The sequence below is a fragment of the Camarhynchus parvulus genome, chromosome 1 (assembly GCF_901933205.1).
Source record: "Camarhynchus parvulus chromosome 1, STF_HiC, whole genome shotgun sequence".
NCBI classification, from domain to species: domain Eukaryota; kingdom Metazoa; phylum Chordata; class Aves; order Passeriformes; family Thraupidae; genus Camarhynchus; species Camarhynchus parvulus.
This window is the reverse complement of record NC_044571.1, coordinates 110,033,840-110,053,280: the sequence shown is the minus strand read 5'-3', so window position 1 is coordinate 110,053,280 and position 19,441 is coordinate 110,033,840. Positions and strand designations below refer to the sequence as shown.

Below are 19,441 nucleotides of genomic sequence, written 5' to 3'. Positions count from 1 at the left end.
GTTGAAGAATGAATAATTGCATTCCTTTTTAAATGACACACTTTAGAAATGGTGTGGATATTCCCTTTTTTTAGTCAGTCACATGTCCTGATCCAGAAATGTGTTTTAGCTCTTTTTAAACTCAGATGATACTTTGAAATAAATAAAGCTAGCATGTGCTCCAACACTGTTCTCAGGCATGAGTTCTTTCCAATGTCCAGGCCCTAACTTTTAAAAAAGTGATTATTTCTAGGATAATTTCATGCATTCAGAATTCCTGTGGGCATTTAGCTGACGTGCCTCATGACAGACACCCAAAACCCAGAGTGTGTGTGATATGGGCCAGGCAGGAACTGAGAGCTGACGCCCCAGCTCAGTGCCTTAGCCACAATCCCACCCCCAGCCACTGGAACTGGAGAGTGCATAGGGCAGGAAGCAGAAATCAGGGCTGGTTACCCAGGCTGGTGATTTCAGGGATGAAGCTGATGGAAGAGGAGGAGCAGAGAAGTGCACCGAGGGGAGCAATTTTAAATACTTAATTATAGAGTGCCTGAAGAAGGCTGGGCGCTTGCTGGGGCACAGATCAAGTGCTTTCTCCTCTGATGGGATTAGGCCACTTTGGCTACTTGTGTCAAATCCCTTTCAGACATGACACTGCTTTGATTCCTCCCACTCCCCAGAGGACTGTAATTAAGAAGTTACTGCCTCCCAAGTGTGCAATTATGCTCTCTGAAACCCAATAACCAGCCCTGAGTGTAAAACATTCCCTGCCCTCCTGCATGAGCATCCTTCTGACATGTAGGTACCTCAGCTTTGGTAAACTGCAGAGGATGTTTTGTCCCCAGACAATGTGTTCAATGTGCAGTGTTAGAGAGGGGATCAAAAGGAAGACATGAAGCAGGTAAAACACAAATAAGGGTGTAAGTATGCTTGGTAAGTATTTTTGACATAAAAGCTAGAATAAAAGCTTAAATGAAAGTCTGAGTAGTTGTTGAGTTTGCCAGAAATGAGGAATGAAAGACTTCCAAGGGACTGCAAGTTTGGGTTTTGATGTTTTGCCAGAGTTTCTGTGCTGTTGACAAAAAAAAAAAAATCAAGGAGTTATTACCCTCAAAGAGTTTTATTTACACTAGCCAAACACCCAGTTATGCCAGTCCCAATTTTAATCTTCTGCAAAGGCAAAGCTCACTTTGTGAAAATAGTATATACAAGACAGAAACATAATCTGCTGGAAAACTGGTTTTGAACAGTAATCTTGAGTGTTTCACCATGCCAGTGCTACTGTCGCATCTGACAAATATTTATGTTTCTCTTGTTTAAGGCACTCCAGCAACAGAAATAAACAATTCCCAGGCATCATTTCCCAACACAGTCAGAATTTGGAGCTAAACCTCCCTTGTTGCCAGGCATGCTAGGCTCTGGGTGGGCATGAAGCCTGTTTTTGTCCCTCCCTCACTGCAACAGCCTTTAGGCTTCTAAATGTGCTTCCCTTGTTTAAACTAAAGAACTTGATTTCTTTGATATTTCTTCTTAGTCCACAGTTTCTACTTATTTGAATTTTTTCCTTGTTCTTTCCTGTGTGCTATCCAGTATGACCCTGACCCTCATTTAGTTGTCAAAAATGAACAATTTAGTGGTCTGGGGTGATGTTTTGTTTATTACACTATAATATTTTGTGGGTTTTTTCCCCCTCTCCAATAGCATGGCATTGTTTGTGATCCCTTAAATCCTTCTCTGCAGAGTCCCTCACAGCCCTACTTTGTACAGGTGATTATTCCTAACTCAGTGTAGTGCTGTGAAATTCATTATGGATAATGAATGAGACAGATGTTTCTTTTTAAATGGACTGTTTCCTCCAGTTTGCCCACAGATGTTCTTGATTTAGGGCTGAGTTGTCAGAGCTGTGCCACAATCAAGGACACATTTTACCAGAAAAAGGCAACTGTCTGTGCCTGAACTGTTGTTCTAGAAGAGGATTTGCAGCTCAGGAGATAGTAATAGCATAGGCCTTCAGGGAAGGTTAAAAATGAAAAAAAAAAAAAGAGGAGTATTCTAGGGCAAAAAATGAGTATATAGTTTTAAAAGGTTCATTGCCTAGTGTCTTTAAGTAGTATCTTTTCTCAGTTCTACAAGTCATGGCAACTTTCAAATAAATTAAGTATAAACAGTTAGGCTAGTTCCACACCGAGGATTAATGGCAACACATTGAGAAAAAAACCCAAAAAGTAAACTATGCAAAAAGTTAAGGAAGCACTTAACTTTGTTTGGTAGATGATTCTACTAAATTAAAATGTAATTAATTTTACTGAATTCTGACTTAGCTAATGAGCATAGTTAACAAATATACAATAGAATCTTCAATTCCTTCACTTCCAAAATTACTTTTGGAATCATTTCCGCTTTCTACCAGCTGTTGTCATGCCTGAGCTATGAAGTCACTTGTAAGAACTAACCTGGAAATATGTTAGAAGTACTGCAGTTATTCCAGCTGCTTTGAGCAGGGAAAAGTGATGCATGCATAATATTCTAATTAGTATTTCTTCAAAATGTGTCCTGAGCATTGCTAGAAGCACTGGGAACAAGACATGAAAATAACAGCATTATCTAGCATTATCTGGCTTGCAGACTACTGCCTTCCAAATATAAGGTAACTTCAACATGAGTCTATAAACCTTTTTTTCTGTTTGGGGGTATCCCTTCAGTTCTGTTACCTGTACCACTAGTTAATTCTTGTGTTCAAAAGGAAGGGATGAACAGAGTATTTTAGTTCTGAATGTGCACATTTCTGAACAGAACAGGGAGCACCACAATATTTGTAGTAGTCTGGCTCTTTCTTAGTTAATTATAAACATCTGGTCAAACTGGTATCCCTGTTACTGTGCATGCTACAGAATATAGTGTCTTCCTTCTGCATCCTGTTGGTTTTCATAGGGATTTCTATTTCCTACAAAATATTTCTGTTAGTGTTGACAACAGCTCCTTTTAGCTTGAATGTTCCTGAATGGATGAAAAGAATCTAGATTTGCACAACAGAAGGTAAAGAAATCTAATTTAGGCAAATATTTTAAAGTGTTGTTGAATATATTGAAAAACCATCCCACACCTAAAATGACAAATGCCTGTATAGGACATATCAGCACTCTGCTGTCACACTGCAATATGTTGTATGACATTATTGGATCTCCAGGTTTGCTAGAGAAGAGTGAAAAGGGAAATAGAATTGCTGTTTCATACCTTAGAGAGGAATGTAATCATAATGAAATTCATTCAGGGGCCGATGCCTAAATCCATCCATGTATTTTCTGCTCTTAATGTGATTTTTTACTTCCTGCAGCTTTGCAAATAACAAAAAAACCTCAAACCAAACAAAAAAGACTTGTGATGCTGATTTTGTGCCTTAGGATGAATTGGTAATGAAAGAGAAAAGAAACTAAAGGCTTCAGGATTAGACACTTGCCTCTGGATCTTAAAATCAGCTTTAGTCCTCTTTCTGTTCTAACATCAGTTACCAACCCTGAAGTCACTTAAGTAAGGCTCTTGTCCCTCTGTATAATCTCAAATGCTTGGCTTGAGAGTTCATCTCTGATTTGCAGGAGTGGTAAGGTGATGTGAAAAGCTGATATCCAGGAGGTGTAAGGTAAAACCAGAGGGCTGTGCATTACTAAAACCTAAGGCCACTGCCCATGGGGGTTGGGGCAGAGGCCTTCACTGGATTTTGGAAAAATCTGTAGTGATGAACACCACTGGAAAACACCATGAGCATTTCTAAATCACTGTGGGGTAAAAGTATTACCTTCCCAAATATCTCTAAAAATGTTGCTTATGTAACTTTTGTGTTTTTACAATGTGATTGATTGGTTTTTCCTTTAGAATTTTCACTGTGGGTGTTTACAGTTATTTATTTTACATTTCTGGGCAAGAGAAACCTATTTAACTCAATGTCAGAGAATAAATTAAGTCATCCTTCAGTGTGTCACTTCTAATCTGGAGATCACTCTGAAGATATTTTTAATTATTTTGCATCTAGAAATATTAGTCTGATAATTTGTCTAAAACTCCTTGAAGACCATCTATTACAGATACACTTATTTAAGGAAACTTATGGTTTAAATTTTGACTGCACTGTATGTAAAATGTGTTTCTTAAAATTCTTCTTATAGTTTACACGGATAAATATTAATATATCATTTTATGACCTTTACTGTTATCTTATTTAGAATCCTGGAAGAATCTGAAAAAGCTAATTTGATTCAAAAATAACATATATTATTTTTATTTAACTAGCAGGGTGCTATTTTTAAATTATAGAAATTTAGCTGAGATACACAATTTTCCCGTTTAATTCTGTCTTACCCACAGACCAGATAGATGGCTGCTTGACTTCCTAAATTTTGATCCCAACATGTAAAAGCAACCTCCATCTCTCCCCTAGGAGGGCTGGGAAAAGCTGTGGGATATTGTTATGCCTCATAAATCCTATCTTGTCATGGTTTCACTCCAGCTCTCTTCCCTCTTTTCCTCATTTTCCTGAGGAGATGCTGCCCTTGCACTCTGGCTGTGTTGCTCTTTTGCCTCCTGTTTTATCATCCATGCTGTTCATGCACTAAAATTTGCTCTCTTAAAGAACAAGCCAGTTTCTAACAGGACAAACCTGAACACCAAAGCCTACAGGTTTTATGCCTGAGCCTGCTGCAGAGCAGCAGTAATGACACAGGACAGCTGTGTCACACTCATCTGTCCCCCTCCCAGAACATCCTTTGTATCGAAATTCTGACTCCCTCATGCCACAGCACAGCCATGTAATTCAAGTGTCATGGTGTGAAAATGTTACTCTGCCAGCTTAGGATGTGCGTTTTCATCTCTATAGCTTTTACCTGAAAAAACCCCAAGCATGTGATAAGAATTATATATAATAACTATGTTTTGGTGCTACAAGAGCTACCAGCCCGAGGGAAAATATCTGAGAGATGATTACAGGCTCAAATCAAACATTGCTTTGGCCCTGAGTCATGGCTGCAGCATTTCCCACCATAAAAAACTGGCAAATGGACTGGCCCAGCAGGTGCTAAGTCTGGCTCTGGAATCACACTGGAGATTGCTCTGGGGCTCAAACCTGGGGTCAGCTTCCTGTGCTGACCATGAAACTGAGTAAAATGAGTTGCTGTGATGAATTGTGCCTTTCTAGAGAATCATCTCATTCCAGCTGCTGTCCTCTAAGCACACTCACACCTGACAGTCTTTATCTCTGTTCTTGGCTCTTGCAAATGAAGGGCTGATAAGAACTAAAGGGCAGAAAATTGTCCCAATACCTATGGATAAATGTACAAATGCAGTGCAGGCAGCACTTCCCCCAGGAACTTTTCTGGTCCACCTCATTTTCTCCTGGCATTTCAGGAACATCCTGGCCATGCAGAAATTTTCCATGACTTTCTTTCCAAAAAATTAGTTATTGTCAAATTATGTTTGCTCCAGAGGATGCCAGGTCTGGGCAGCCTGAGACCATCTACACCAGCTGGTTTGGTGGCTGTGTTTCTTTTTGCTGGTGTGCTGCACAGAGACCATTTCTATGTGGCTTCAGGTGCCTTTCCTACAATTTCAGTGTTTTCATTTTCTAAATGAAGACTAACTTCTAGATATCTACTTCTCCTGTGTAGAAATGACATATACCTCTGTAGGAATATCTTAAACTGGAATGGGAATTCCTGTTTTCCCTTAAGTCTGCGTTAATTTACACCTTGGCCTCTGGTGACAATTTTTAACTGAGGTATTACACTTCCAACCCTTTTGGCTTCTTACATGCTGCTGAACATTGGCATGACTGGTGCATTTGGATTTGTAAAGGAGTCATCACAGAGCAAGCAAGGTCAGAACTGCCACTGTTTCAAATGAAAAGTAGGATTTCAAATAAATGGGGAGATTAACTTTGTCCTTTGAAAAGCAACTCTCTTTTTCAGGAATAAAATTCACCTCTAACTGCAAGAAGAAAATAATTTTCACTAAGTTACTAATAAGAGCACTTCTGAAATGTGCATGCATTTGGACTGAGATGTTTTGAGTGTGCTTGAAATTTATCTTAATTATGACTGTAAGCATGTAAGATGGTGAAAAATAGTATCTCTATTTAGTAGGAGTGGGTGGTGTTATCTATTTACATAAGTTTGAATTCACACAGTAACATTTAAAGTCTATTTATAAGTGAAAGACTAACAAACAGATGAGTGAATATAGGTCAGAGAGGGGAGTTAGAATGGGAATAATAACACCTCTGGCCACATGGGCTGATGCGGCACAACGCTGCCAGGGAAAAAGGATCAGAAAAATAGCTTGGTGTCTAAGTTAACTGTGGCTGCTTGCAGCAGAACAAAATACCAAACATTCTGACTGAGCCTTACAGCCCTGCAGAGTGCCTGAGGAGCTTTGTATTTCATCCCAGAGGCAGACATAGAGTGCTTATTATTCAAATACCCACCACTTATCCCTGATAATGCTTTCAAGGCATACCTGACTGAACTGTAAAAAAGCCAATCTGGTCAAGTGCTGGTTTAATATGCACAGACACTGGCTTGCAAACCACCATGGATTGTTTTCATGAACTACAATTTCACTGTCAAGATTTAATTAAGAAATATATCAGAGCCTGTGGAATAAGTGGTGTTGTCTAGGGTGTTGGACAAGTGCAATATGTGACATAAAAGTCTGCACTGACCAAGCTGCCTTCCTAAAAGTGAAAAAAGACAGGATTGCTTAAAAAAACCACCAAACCATTCCCCTTACCTATAATGCACATTGTGCTTTTACATCATTCTCATCACTGTAAACCACATTATGTAGTGGGGATTTGATTGTATTAACCTACATATTGCAGTCTTGAAAATCCTGGGAAAAGGACACATTTTATGGCACTATAAAGTCATCATTTTTCTGCTACTGTATGAAGATTATTACATTCCCTGAAAATACATAACAGATTTAATCCAAAATAGGATGTATTATTTTTTTTCTGTACAAGCAAGCTGTATGGCAGGCAGCAGGAAATAAAGAGAATGTTTATTATTAGGTTTTAGTGACTTAAAGTAGTATTTGTATAAATGCATATACATAGGAGCACTAAAAAAAAAAACCCAGAACAAAAAAATATTAAAGCTAACACATTGATTTTAAATGTTTTGAAATGCTGAAACTTAATGGGCAGCCAGACATCATTCACAAATACAAATTAATATAAATTAAGAAATGTTTCTGCTCTAAACCTCATGTATTAAACCCAATCAGTATTTACTGTATTATCTCTGAATAGAATAAGGACAGCACATTATCTGTTTCAGTAATGCAAAGTTAATTTTAGCAGTCAGAAGGTTGGAGTCAAAGACCTATAAAAGAATATATTTCCTGAGTGAAATCTAAAGGGACATTTTAATTTGTTTCTGTTCCATTGCTTCTGAATAAATTGTTTTGAAGCAGATAATGAATTCATTTAAGTGCTAGTCTTCTGTTCTGGTCCTAAAATTTCTAAAAGCATTTCTAAGAAAGCTCTATTTTCCTACTTTTAAAGTATAACCAAATACATTGGGGTTTTTTTTCAGTGTTAAAATGCCTTTGTGAGGGCAGTTCAAGCAAGAGTTTTCAAAGTTCAAATTACCTTAAGTAAAATTTATACAATTGTGTCAGACTTGTTTAAAATGTTAAATATGCATTTATGTATAATTTTCAGGGCTGTAACTATGTTGGCTGTTCCCAGGTGCTTATCACCGGGGAGGAGAATCCTAAACTTGGAGAAAGTTTCTGAATTTTAATTTCCACTAGCAAAGTGATTATTTGAAGGTAAGTCATTTGAAGGTAAGTGATTTAGAGCTGTTGAACAATGAAGTGTGCTACCAAAAGTCTCTCTTGTATGTTTTCCACTCACTGTAATGCATATTTAGCTTCTGAGGCTCAAAGCTGCACATTTGTCTTTTAGCTGTGCAAGACAAATTACAGAGCAATTTCAGTGGAAGAAGAAGGGAAGGTACTTGCAAGTATGGTTTTAATAGCAACACACACACCCTACTACTGAATTCATGAGACCCTGGGTATGAAATTATTAAAACTGCAGCACTGATCACCACAGGATGCTGAAGTAGCCAACAATAAAAACAGATTGGAAACAAATCACAGCAAATTCATGGGTAAGGAACCAGCACTGTTATTTGAATGTGATGACTTTACAGGTAACCTCCATCCCAGGAACTCCTAAGATGTTTTGAGCAGGACTACTCCAATGTGACTATTATTTATGTATTTAGAAGGTGTCACAAAGTGAATGTTTTTTGGGTCTTAGAGAAAAATACTTGTGTAGTGACATGGAAGATCTTATTGGTTCATAGCAGTGAATTGTAAAGAACTTAATGGGGACAATGATCTGTTTAGTGCTTCGGGGTTCTTGCATGCAAGGTGGAAAGTTTTTTACCAGATTGTTAATTGACTGAAAGGATTCCTCTAGCCCTGGAGAACCAGGCTGACAAGTTTTCTGTGGCAAAGTAGCAGCTTCCCCTTTAGTGATGGATTCTGGGCCCTGATGAGCCAGAGGGCTCAGTCACTCCTCTCCATTGGCACAACGACTCATTTCCCTGGCTGCTGCTCTAAGCTCTGCCTTTCTGCAGCTGAGAATAAGTGAGGGCTGTGCTGTACCAGAGCTTGTAGCACACTGAGCTGTAAAAGCTGTTGCTAAACACAAGTCATTTTGTGTCTGAGGCTTATGAGGGAATGGGAGGGAGATACAAGAGTTGGCAAGTTAGCCCAGCACTTCAAAGTACAAAAAGCCTCTAGTTAGTTTGACTTCCTTAGGTTTTCTTCTATTTGCCTTATATTTTCCTAGCTGGATCCTCAGATGAGCTCAGGAAAGTGGATACTTCCCAATTTTCCACACAATTATGACTTTCCTTTCCATAGGATAACCTGTTAAATTTTGGCACTACCTCTTTCTACCCCTGGAGTAGCTAAGATACCAAGAAATGTTCTTTCAATATCCTTCAGATTACAAGGCTGATTTGAAACAGGCACGAGGATCCTCTGCCCTTCTGTTGTGCTGTATCCTCTGTGTTTGCAACATCAGTGACCATAGCCCACCCACCCAGAGCTGGCAGCAGCAAGGCACCAAACCCCCAAACTCTCACTTGCTCCCTTCTTCCAGAGCTTGCAAAAAAACCCCAACAAGTGGAGAGCACAGGGTTCCTTCAAACCCATGCAAAATTTGGTTGGTTGGTTTGTTTGTTTGTTTTCCTCTCTGCTTTCCAATAAGGACAGAAGGTGGTGAAAGCACAAAGCTGCCATGCTTGATGGAAAAGTTATTAAAAGCTGGAACCATAGCTTGCAGTCTCAGAGAGGGCTCTGCTGGCCTGCCTGCTTTTTATACCACAGAGAAGTTTTTCATAGTTGTGTTGTTTCTGAAGAGTTGTGAGCCCAAAACACCGTTTAAACTGCTTTGAGTCAATACCTGAGGATGGCTGGGTAGGGGAACATACATGTGTTAGGTATAGAATAAAACATTCTTAGGGCTGCAAATTTACAACTGAAGGTGTATTTGATGGGCAGCAAATGTAAACTATTAAATCCCAACCTATGTGGCCTTCAATTTTCTGGCATAACTTCAGCTTCTGAAGGGTTTTAGTTAAATTGTTACAATTCATCTGGTTAAGAAAGACCACAAGTGTTTTCAAAACCACTTTTCCCCAAGCCTTCACTTTGCCTATTCACATACTGAAAGCTCTCTAGCAAATGGACCACTTATTGTATTTTTATTCAGTATGAGTGCCTGGGTTTTGAGGCACTACTGCAGTAACACAATTATAAGCAAATAACCACTCCAGGGTAATTCCAAACAGACCTTCATATTCACATTTTTGTACCTCAGATACATTCACAGCTTACTCAGTGCATCAATTAATTAAGCTAATCTGAGCCTGCTTATGACAAATGTCTCTAGCTTCCAAGTCATGGAACTGTTTTATCTTTTTGAAACATAAATTGCAAGTTTTGAAGGTTGGGGCTTATGTTTATGGGTCTTAAAGCAGTGAAAGAAATGGGAAAGAAAAAAGACCAAACCAAGAAATATCCTTGTCCTGGTGAGCAAGAGCAGCAAAACTGTCAATTTTTGCCCTTTCTTCTTATAGGTCAGTTCAAAATCCATCTCTCTGAGTAGCAGCTCAGCATCTGGCAATCAGATTTGTTGCCAAATAGTCCATTTCTATTATTTTAAGTACCAGCCTGAATCCACAGCAGGTTTCTCAGCTGCTTCCTTATTTTACATAATTAATCAGTGCAATAACTGCTAAACTTTAGAAATCATTTTATGGAGGCGATGACTAAGATACCTGAAGACATGAATTTCAAACACAGGTTTAATGTCTCCTCCTGGTCACACACAGCATATTTGTGTTTAAAGGGCTGCCTTTTTGTAAGCTGCAATAACAAAAGGTAAACTGCTTACTGATGCAATTTGCCTTTATCTTAATCATATTTAAGCAGGTGATCTTATGTTGTTTTTTTGGTTTTTTTTGCTATCCTATCTACTCTTTCAGATACAGCTGAAGGCATGATGTGTGTGTTTGTCCAGCTTAGCAGTATACATAGGGATAGGTGAAGATCTGATGATCACTGTCTCAAAATTTCCATTCCAAAGCCCTATTTCTCTACTGTTCTCTACTTTCTAAGCTAACCTAAAGCAGCTGGTTGAAATTTCTGTCTGCCTTGTGTTATTTTCTTCTCAGTGTAGGAAAAGAAGAAAGAAACATTTCTAGGAAATATACGTTAGAATATTTTCCAGCAGTCATGTTTTTCAGAGGCAGACAGAGAAAAGTTAAGTTGTTCTTGTCAATGTAAAATGTCTGTGAATATTTTTCTTGGCTGAGAAATTCTAGCTGTCTTTCATGACCCTGACATTTGACAAAGGAGGACCTTGCTGGTGGCCTTGACATCTTTGTAGAAGCTCAATTAAATCTGAGTAACAGAAAAATAAAATCTCACAAGGTGTACAGGCTTAGTACAGACTTCATAGATTTTTTGAGAAATGAATTCTGCAAAAAATGCCAGTGTTAAGGTCTGTTACCTCATAGGAAAACCACAATGCATTGTATTTCCATTCCATCTCCAAGCTATCATCAGTCTCTTTGGTGCTCTATCATCTCCAGCATGTCAACAGCTGATTCCAAAGGATCCTGTTTTGTCAAACATCTCTTTGTTAGCAGTTTAATCTTTGGAAGCTGCTCTGGGTCAGAGGCACATCAAGAAATCCTGTATTTAGAATAAGTAATATTTTCATTTGGCTGCTTTGTATTTTTCTCTACAGAAATATTGATCTTTCTTTCCAAGAAAGGACCTGAAAGACCCCAGGGCAAAAGTTTCTAACAACAGGCTCAGATAAAACCCAACACACTCTTTCAGGACAACATTTACATGCAAGCTTTGATTTTTATGGATTGTAGCCCTTAGCTGTCATGGGAGACAAGGCTCAAAACAGCAAAGACAACACTAAAACACACAACAGCTGTCACACACAGGAATCCCTGGAATTTGCTGCTCACTAAAGATTTGCCAGCATTTCTTAAACAGACCATGCTACCTGTTCCCCTGCACTGGGGACGTTGCAAAAGGTATTTGCTTATGTTAATCTACCCTGTGAATTAAAGCTTTTTTCCCCACTTCTTCTTTCCTATGTTTCTGATAAAACTCCTCTTCCTGAAGTCACCAACTCCTACTGAGTGAGAAAGTTTCATGCACCTGTTTATATGAAGGGAAATGAAACTGCCATTTCTTAAGTTTTTCAGCTTCTTTTAGTAGAATTCCTCTCACCTCCTTTTATGTCTCTGCCTAAGCTAAAAGCAATCTGTGCTATACAGGTACTCTTTGGCACTTTAGGCACTCTTTTTGGGAAAGGAGTGAAGCAAATACTGGGGTGAGATTGTGCTGACCTATTTACACCAGATGCTTTGCACCTCACCAGTGTCTGCTTCTCTCAATTACTGCAAAAAGAAATTTGGAATGATTGGTTCAAGATGTCTACCTTTGATCAGTTGAATTCTAACCTTTATTTGCAGGTACTAAGTGTTTAAGGTTTGACTGAGAATAAGGAATAATTGGCAATTTTCTGGTGGGAAAGGTGGTGTTGTGATAGTCAGCAGGAATGGGTTCTAATAGATTTTAATTGATCCTACTACAGCACTGGTGTTTAGTGTCCTGAGAATCTCACATTTTTGAAAGGGAAAAAGATGTCTCTTCCCTGAAGTAGATTGAAGTGCAAGAGAAAATGACTTTTAGTACTGTGTCTTAGGTCCTGACTAAAATCCTAAATTTGAGCATTCATCTGCTGAGCTTTTAGAAAGTGAATCTGCTGAGCTTTGCTGTACCTACCCTATCTGCATTAATTGAGCTTTGTTTAATTCAGCTAAGCATGTTTAGGTGATGACAACACTGTGCTCAAAACAGGACACAAACTTATCAAATATATTGTAGCTACCATCATTTTTAAAAACACATTTTCAAAGTCTGAACATTTCTTCCCCCTATAACTGCATGCATTTTACTGAAGTAGCAGTAACTTGCTTTCCCTTATCTTAACTGTAAATGACCCTATTCATTTGTAGCTAAAATTGTCCTCCCCAGAGTGCACTGGCTTCAGCAGAATTACAACTTGCATGATTTTAGCTGATAGACTCTACTGCAGATACGTAACCTAAAGAAGTAGCATATTTCTGGCAATACATGATAAAAGAAGCACTTGGCAAAGGTCAGCTTTTCAGATGTCTCGTGGAAATCTCATTAAGTACAGTCTTCTGATAGGTCCTCTTCTTCTGCCTCAGTGTCTGTACCAATTGTCCTGAATTTCTGATTGAAGTTGGGCATCTCAGTGACTTTTCTAACAAGTTAGAAGGTTCCAGTATAATTAAAATAACCTCAAAGTCAAATTTAACAGGTGAGAATTTTGATAAAACTCTTTGAATTAACTCTATTGTATGCAAGTAAAACAATCTTTAAATTATCAGTCCTTCTGAATGTAGCTAAGCCTGCTAAGATTTGAGTGAATGCCAGGCAAATTCCTAAATATTTGAACAAAAAAGCCTTGCTGAAGCAATTATTCTCTATTAATGGAAACTATGCCAAAATGAAACCCTTGTGCAAGCAAGGCCAATCTTCCTTTCAGTTTTCCATTTTAAATCCAAACTTTCCCTTTATTTCAGCCTTCCATTTGAAATCCTAACTTTTGTCTGCCATGATGACCTCTTGTTAAGCTGCTGTTAAAAGTCTAGGTTGGTGCATATGTTAAAAGAGTATAGGTAATAGAGATCAGAAATAAAAGTAGATGATCCAAAAGTTTTGATGAACTCCAGCTCAGTGCTGAGGCAAAACTCACCACTACCAGCATTGTTTCTGCCTACAAACTCCAGAAATTCTTTAAGCTGAGCCACTACAAACAGAGAGACGTTAATATTTATGTGGTGATGTTTTGCTTGACCATCAAGCCAGTTTTCAGCTGACAGACTGCTATAAAAAAAAAGATGGACAGCAACTAAAAAAGAATAAAATTAAGTTGTGTATTAGATATGAATCAATTACAGAGTGAGATGACAAGCTCATTCTCTTTCCTGCTGGAGGTGGGGAAGCAGAGTACTTCATAACCTTGATGTTTCTTTCAGAGCACATTTGCTTTCCTTACATGCACAGCAATATGTGAGCTTAAAGGCTGGCTCTTAACATCTGCATTACATTCCCCTTTAGGAAGGAGTAAGTTACAGAGAGTCTTCATTCATGTTTTAGAAGAGTCTGTGTGCCTATTTTCTGCTCCTGTACTTGTTCAGGATGCTTGATCCCAGATCCCAGCATTACCTCTGCTGCATTGCAAAGGTCTTGGATTGAGATGGCTGCCAGGAGGCTGAGCAGTAAGGAACATATCAGCTCCAAAGAGCTAAGGCTGAGTTCCATGGGCCACTGCAGGGGTTAAACTTGCTGGCATCCTCTCTGCTCATGTACTGAAGGACTTGTGAGCTTTTGGTCAGCACGAGCCTGCAGGATGCTCTTGCCCTCTTTAATAAACTTCAGTCACTTGTGTTGTACTGAACTGAGAAGGAAAGCCCTGCAAATTTGAAACCTGAAAGTAACTCCCATGAGACATTCAGCTGTCCAAAATATAGCTGGGACAGCTGAATGTCTGGTGAGTGCCCCAGTGGAGGCATCACTCCATTGGGGATGTGCATTCCTGTGGAGCACCCTCAGCTTAAGTCACAGAGAGTATCTCAGATACCAAAGAAAAAAAATTATATAGTCCATTCAAAGGCAAGTAGGTGGTAAATGTTTACATGGATTACAAAAGATGAAGTAGCCCACCACATGTTGCAAGATGCAAGTACTTAATCCATAGGAAAAAAAAAATGCAAGGATATCTTGCGCTTCTGGAAAACTGCAGAAGGACAGAGACTTCACAAGCCAACTTCTGTCCACTGACCCAGCTCCAGTCTCAGCCTTATTGAGGGGTATAAGATATAGGAACAGTCTACCAATATGCTGGTAATTTAAATGATAGATGCTGGTAAGTACTTTTTTCCTTCTTGCCTGAGCTTTACTCAAGTTCTTCCATTAAAATATGTAATTGAGTACCTAGACAGTTGCATTTTGATTTGCATCTCTTGCCAACCCAATATATCTTTCAGATAAGCCTTTCATGCATCCCTTTTAATAATAAGGTCTTAAATTAAAAGGCTGCTTCCATCAGCATAATGAAGCAAGATAGCCAAGGAAAATAGCTATGTGCCTGAGAAATTCATTAAAGTAAGAAAAAAATCCATGAAAAAGGAATGATAATGAGAAAAATATTGAGCCTCAAAGATGACAATACTGAAAGGAGAGACTGCATTTAGGGCTTACTTACTGCATGGGAGGGGCTGTTTTCTCTTTCCAGAGATCTTGTCTTTTTTTTAATTCTGACAAATCGCATAAAATTTTGGCAACTCAGTTACTTTTAAATTGCCATAGGCATATGGGAGTTTACTAGCACAAAACCTGTGCCTGATAGTGCTATCAGGGATAATCCTTTATGCTACTTATGTAAGTGTTAATGATGTCTCTTCTTCTAACACTGAGAAACCTACAACTTAATAATGACAAACACCAAAGCTGCTCAAAGAAGGCAATTTATTGTAATCAAGATATGCTTTCGAATTACTCTCCTAGTCTCTATTTAAGTTGCAGATTGTGCTGCTTATATTGATCTTAGAAATGCATTGTCCTTATAAAGTCCTTTTTTGAAAAGAAATAATTGAAGAGGTGCTGAAAAATATTATAGAGATTATAAGGAACTTGCATAGTGAGCACTAATGAGGCACGTGCTTGCCTTTGAATTGCATTCCCTCTTCCTCTCCCTCCCATCTTTCTCTCTTATCTTCAGGCAGCCAAGGCAGCGTTAAACAAGAAAACCAGTTCCCATCTGACTCCTCTCTGCCTGTCTGCTGAGCTGTGCTGCTGCTCCTGGCAGGCTGTGGGCCCTCAGGGACACACAGGGGCTTTGCAGGAGGAGCTGACACACATCCAAGCCTCAGACAGGCGCTGTAAACCTGCTCTCTGCTTGCCGTGACTACGCAGAGACAAAGACTCTGCCTGGGACAGAACGCCCCTTGGCTGCTGGAGCACAGATGGTATGAAAGTGCTTTGTGTGGCACGAGGTGTTAGAAAACGCTCAGCTCACTAACATGTGCTGTCAAGACCTGTTTTCTCCAAGCTGCCAGCCTGTCATTGTCTTTTAGAAACCAGCATGCAGCCAGGAAAACCATTTCCATCAGAAACAGAAGCCCTGTTTATACTTCACTTTCATTTTCTCCTACCAGGTAATTTCTCCCTCTAATGTCACCACAGGTGTTATAGTAGAATTAAGGAACAGCCAAAATTTCTCTTTCATTACATAAAAAACAGTAACTAGAAGAGAAAAATAGGTTTTAAAAATGACAAGAGTAAAGGAAAGAGAAGCTTTCAAACCAAGCATTCCCCACACCTGAATCTCCTGAACTTCCCAGATACAGTATAAAAGTCTTCCTTTTCTCTATGAAGTGTACAGCTGGAGGAATTCCTGGCCAAGGTAAAATCCACCTTAGAAGTAGGAAATAATACAAGTTTGGGAACTTTGTCTTTCTGTATATGTTCTTCATAGAAGCAGCAAAGGCTTGTAAGGGCTGAAACTGGCCCCTATTCTGATCTATTTTTCACCAAAATCTGTATGTTTCATTAACAGTACCATGAACCAACTTGGTGACTTTAGTCCATTTTACAGCTACCCAGTGACATTTTAAAATTTTTCTATTATTACAACTGCAGCAACCTTGTCTTTACCTCTTACTGTAAGACTTTTAAAAGTGCAATTTGCTGTATCTTTCAGAGTGTGGACACAATCCTGAGATGGTAGAGGTCAGAACTTGTGTAGATATAGATGAGGATAAGGATATCTGAACATGGGAACACATCAACCTTAAGGGTCTTTTTCTTCCTCTTGAAAAAAAAAAAAAAGAAAGGCAATGTGATTAAATACCTTAGAAAGTCTCTACATGTCCAATAGTGGCACATGACTCTGTCTCAACATGTGGAATTTTCAGGTTCATTTATGAGCAGTCATATTTCATGTTCATTTGCTCAGGTAATTAAATAATTGCTGAAGATTAACTTTGTTTCTTTTTGCTTTTTTATTCACATATCTCAGTGTTAAATGATAATTTTTTCTCATGATACTGTCGCAGGAAGTTTTACCCTTCTGTTTTTAAACATTTTTGTATTCAAACTAATTGAATACATTATCAATGTTAAGCTGTTATATTTGAATGACTGCAGGAAACAAGCATTTTGGGATTTCATCTTTGTTGTTAAAAATCTACAATTAGGCTATGGAAAAAGTCACTTGGTAAAACTGCCCAAGGCAAAACCAGAAATAAAATCAAGCATACAGTGACTAATGCAAAAAAGGAGAAAAGTCTTCTCACAAAATATCTTTGTGCTGCTGGGCTTTCCATCTTCAAAATGTCTTGCAAAGGTTAAGTCTTTAAAATATATCTGTGCAATGAAGCATTATATTGGCACCATTGTTTCTTTCCCCTCAGTTAAAGTAGATGTTGAGTGTTTAAATGTCCAAGGCTGTGGAGAAGGTCGCTCAGATCTAGGACTGCAGACTAAGCTGCTTCTGCAGTGCCTGAATTTCTCAGACTGGGCTGGACATTCTTCATTTATTCAGTCATCCTTCTGTCAGCCACTGCTCTCCTCTTCTCAACTGATTGTCCTCTTTGACATCTTTTCCTGGCTGGTCTGCAGCTTTCCACTGCACTGAGTGTGCTCAGATTGCCCCATTAAGCCTTCAAAAACCCCACAGTTCAACCCTCACTTGCCTGGGTTTCCCTGCTCCCACTTGAGGCTTTTTGCAGTGCAGACTTTTCTCTCCTCCTGTACTACTTTAAGGAAAGGTCAGTCTGGCAGAGGTCAGCAAAACTCTGTATTCAACCTGCTTTGCAGAATCCCTATGGAAGACCCAACCAAATTAATTTGATCTCTAAAGCAGGTACATCCCAAACACCTGTATAAAGTCTCTGTGTGTCAGAGTAAAAAGCAACTCACCATCTCCTGTGTCAGGAATCACCTTGGAAAAGCTGCCTCTGGGAATAGGACTGGTAGTAGGAATTTAATCAGCCTTAGCAACACTGATTACTGCCAAAACCCTGCAAGAAAGCAAAAAACCATAATATAGGCTCTGTAAATGACAATGAATGATGTCTGCGTCAGGGGAAGGAAAAGATTCTTCAGGCCTAAACTGTAGTTTTCAGGATCTCTCCAAATAGGTGGGAATGATTGTTTAAAAGCTTAGAGACCAGTGCCAGGAGCTCCCCCTGCTCAGAGTTCACACAAGAGCATAGCTGGTGATGACAGAAATGCTTTGGAATGAGCTAATGACCAGCAAGGGCCTTGCAGGATTAGACACGCCAGAAATCGACTCCACTTGAGGAACTCGAGAAATCGAAAGGTCTGACTTGTACTTTCCTGAAGATAAATGACCTGTTAAAGCAAAGGGGAAGGAAGTTTAGCCAAACCAGCAGTTTTAGTGTGTCTCAAGCTTTTAGCACCCGGGTGCATCTGTCAGGTGCTAATTGTCAACTCCCACTGACTGCAGCAGGAGCCCAGGGCACTTGGCTTTATGCAGTATTAACCTGCTGTTATTAAGCTAAAGAGATAAACATGCCAGAGTATGTGATGTTTGAACTGCAAGGCATTGTTTCTTGCATTCTCCCAACTTTAATATCTTTTTTTTTTCCCAGTTAGCAGTGTCTCACGGCAAGCAACTGCCTAAAGAGGAAACATAATGCAAAAGAATATGCACTGTGAAAAGTCTGCACTGTGAAGTGCAGAAATATATCATTCTACCAAGAGTAGGCTGATTTAATTTTAAATATAAAATCTTTAAATAGCTAATGTGCTTAAAATGTAGAAAATCAGATAACAAAAGCAGTTCTTGTTTCAAAGGAGAATAGCAGTCAGTGAGAAAAATGAATAAAAAGAAGACAAAGTGACAAAAGAAATAAGGAAATATCATTGATTTCCTGGGAAAAAAAGGATAAAACCTAATAATTTTTCACACATTATCAAATAACATGGTAATTTATCCAGATTATAATTATGCTAATATTTGGCTGTTACTTGGTATGAGATGAGTTCTTTCAGCTCAGAGTGTTCTGGGGCAGGTTTTGAGGGTGGTTTCAGACATGTTTGCTGGCATAATGGCTAATATCCCTAGAGGTGTTGAAGAAATGACTGGATGTGGCAATTAGTGCTGTGGTTTAGTAGAAAAGGTGGTGCTTGGTCAAGGGTTGGATTTGATGCTCTTGGAGTTCTTTTCCAGCCTTACTGATTCTATGGTTGTGTGGGCTAGGCTAGGATAGTAGGTGATGTGGCTTCTTGAGGTTGTCGGGGCAACTTTGGGAAGTTCTCATTTCATTACTGCTGAAGGAAGGGTGAGAGCATCCAGCAAATCATGAGTTACATCATCAGTGCTGCATGTTTTGCAAAAACTTGGGAAAGTAAAAGCTTTTATACTTTTGTACCCATTCCACTGGTAGACGTAAGACATTTTTTCAAAAATTAAGTCTCCTGCTTAGTACAGAACATTAACCTTCAAAATGTAACTTATTGGCAGTAATAACAGAGTTTAAAAAGTAAAATTAGTGCCTGTGCTCTGTTTTTCCCTGCTCTCCTTTGTAATTCAGATTTCTCTCTCTCTGGGCAAGGTCAGAAAGGACAGAAGACAGAGGGCCCAGCATGAGCTGCTGTGGGAATATGCAGCACTCAGGACATAATGATCCACTCTGCTGTATCTTGTTGAGCATCCACCAGATGACCATCAGTAACTGATAGAGGCAGAGTGGCCCTTTTGTCTGGTTTTGTTTGGAAGTTGTTGTAACCATTGCCTCCATCC

General features: G+C 39.0%; 1 protein-coding gene across 1 annotated transcript in view; it reads right to left on the bottom strand.

Moving 5' to 3' along the window:
- The window catches only part of HTR1F (5-hydroxytryptamine receptor 1F), a 101,823-nt gene that overhangs the window by 34,920 nt on the left and 47,462 nt on the right, over positions 1–19,441 (bottom strand). Inside the window, exon 2 of the mRNA XM_030952562.1 lies at positions 17,593–17,693. The gene's annotated coding sequence lies outside the window, so the exon portion shown is untranslated. The remainder of the gene's footprint in view (positions 1–17,592; positions 17,694–19,441) is intronic.